This window comes from Bidens hawaiensis, unplaced genomic scaffold, assembly GCF_021521415.1.
Source record: "Bidens hawaiensis isolate Kalapana, Puna unplaced genomic scaffold, B.hawaiensis_p1.1 tig00073730_1, whole genome shotgun sequence".
Classification (NCBI taxonomy): Eukaryota; Viridiplantae; Streptophyta; class Magnoliopsida; order Asterales; family Asteraceae; genus Bidens; species Bidens hawaiensis.
Window position 1 is genome coordinate 25035 of NW_027502824.1, and position 2496 is coordinate 27530.

The 2496-nt window shown below is 33.4% G+C and overlaps 1 pseudogene across 1 annotated transcript; it reads right to left on the bottom strand.

Annotated features, from left to right (window-relative positions):
- On the bottom strand, positions 1–2094 carry LOC143606240 (uncharacterized protein At2g39920-like; annotated as a pseudogene). Its single transcript, XR_013148710.1, has 5 exons — positions 1996–2094; positions 1143–1238; positions 581–1064; positions 295–495; positions 1–192 (listed from the first exon to the last, which is right to left on the bottom strand). The product of XR_013148710.1 is annotated as an uncharacterized protein At2g39920-like (transcript).
- Between the last annotated feature and the right edge of the window lie 402 nt (positions 2095–2496).

Genomic DNA, 2496 nt, shown 5'->3' on the forward strand with positions numbered 1-2496 from the left:
TTATGCAATGTTCTGAGCTAGACCAACAGGACGAGGGTCCGGAAGCTTGAAGTTTCGTGTTTTCAGAAACGAGCCTGCTAACATATCCATATGGCTACTGATCACAGCCCGAATGTGGTAACCCTCATATTCAATCTCCGTTTTCTGTTTAAAAAGTAATCACACGTGTCCATTTTCATCTCGTCATTAGACCTGCACCAAATTTTAACAAATATATATGTACTCTTATAAATAGTTGATTAACAAAATAACAATACACAATATCTGAGGGGATTTTCATTATTTTATAATTACCTCATGATTAACTTTGACCAACCACCACATCCAGCGGACTTAAGGCTCTCAACGGTGGCGTCTCGTAGCTTTTCAGGCTTCCTTGATAACAGAACCAACGACCATCCACTAGATTCAAGTTTTTTGTACAAATCAACCAAGAAAACATGTTTCATATGTTTTGCCTCTCTAAGACAGTCATCATAACCGTATCGACTGTACCTGCACCATAAAAGTTTTAAAAAAAATGTTAATCTCTTAGTCCATAACATTTTATAACATCAACTTTAACAGAATCGTTGATTACCCGTACAACAACGGATTAGCACCCAAATAATTAATAGGAAGGAAGTCATCTATGTCCATTAACACGACATCATGACCATCATCATTCGGTGTAACTCCATCGAAGTAATTCTCAACTAATGACACTGAATTATTCAATTCTCTCATGTAATGACCTTCTTTTATGTACTTAACTGCAGCATCCTTGCAAAATTCAGGCAGAGTATAACCATCAGAGTTATTAATCTCTGTGTTTAAAGCAACCACTTAACAATAATCATGATGATGATCATGATCATGAATATGATTATGATAATGATGATGATCGGATTTAACAGCTTCAACAACTCCAGCTTCTCGACTTTGACACGACTGTAACATTACAGTCAATGCAGTGAGCAAAGTCATCAACAATTTCCCGACTATCACGAGTCCACCAATGAATACAGTTGCAGCACATGATGACATATAGATCACAGATTCCATTCGAAATTGGCTTCCCATATCTGCAACATCACACGAACAGCACGATTTAATCATTTACTAATTCAATCTACACCTTTTTTTTGTCAAAAATAACTTACCAGATCCGTCCTCGCTTGTGAGACCATGTGCGGAATATTCCCGCTCCATCTGGTGGCCATATGCTGACATCTTGCAGGACAGTTGCTCTTAGTATTCTGTTACCACACCAGATTTATAAATTAGTCCCATATAATATTATAACTGACCTGAAAACAAGAAGAACAAGCTTATAGTTACTTCTGGGGCTGGAAACGAACCGTGCATTCGGCAAACTGTTCGGCGGGAAGTTCGTTTATATTAGTCAGTTTAATAAATAAGCGAGCATGGACAAGGAATTTCGTTCAATTAATTAAATTAACAAACACAAACAGAGACCATGTTCATTCAATTGTGTTTGTGAACGTTCGATAATGTATTGACTTACGTCCTTTTATGTTAGTTCATTAAAGATTTATTTTATATATTTTAATGTTCGATAATGTCCTTTTTAATCTTGTCATATAGATTTAAGCAAAATTATTAACTATAAAACAAAAATATATATGAATATTATATGATTAATTTATACATAAATTAACATTTAAATATAGAAGTTAAAACAAAAACAAAACAAAACAAGCTTGGCAGCCAGACCGAACCGTTGACACCGACTATTCTCGGTTAGCAAAACCAAATAAAAAATTGTTTATGTTCATTTGTATTATTAACGGTTCGTTTGTCCGATAAAAGCTTAACCAGAGAACATGATCAAACCTTGTTCGGTTCGGTTCGCTTACAGCCCAAACTACTTCAATTATAATCAGATCAAAACCTTTTTTTTCCAATATTAAAAAAAACAATAAATATACCCAGATCTAATCTTGTCTCTTTAATCTACTTAAACAAGCATCTTCATATTTAAAGTCAACTGACCTGATATCAGCATTGAAACTGGTCCAAGAAGGCAACGAGATTGAACAAGTGATGCAAATAATGAAAAAGACTCCATTAAGATTGAGAAAATATGATCATGTGTTGAAATAGTTTTTTTGTTAAGGAGTGGGTTTGAATGTTATTTAGATGTGGGGACGTAATAATATTGTATCAGACACCTGAAGTACTGAGTCAGAGTCAGAGTCTGAGTCTGAGTCAGAGTCATTAAGAGGATATTACTGGATATGGATTGGCTTTTCAATGTTATTTTGGATGGTGGGGATAATTTGGTTGGAAAGTGGCTTTCTATATCTTGACACTGGCTGCCAGTTCATTGGTCCCTTGTCTTTTTAATTATTGCGAATCTTTTTTATTTTTATTTTTATTGAATTGTTTATTATATCATTATTATTATTTTATTTTACTTTATTTATTATTTTATTTATAATTTTTATTATTAATACTACTATATAATATTTTGTTTTTATTTTAATGGTATAA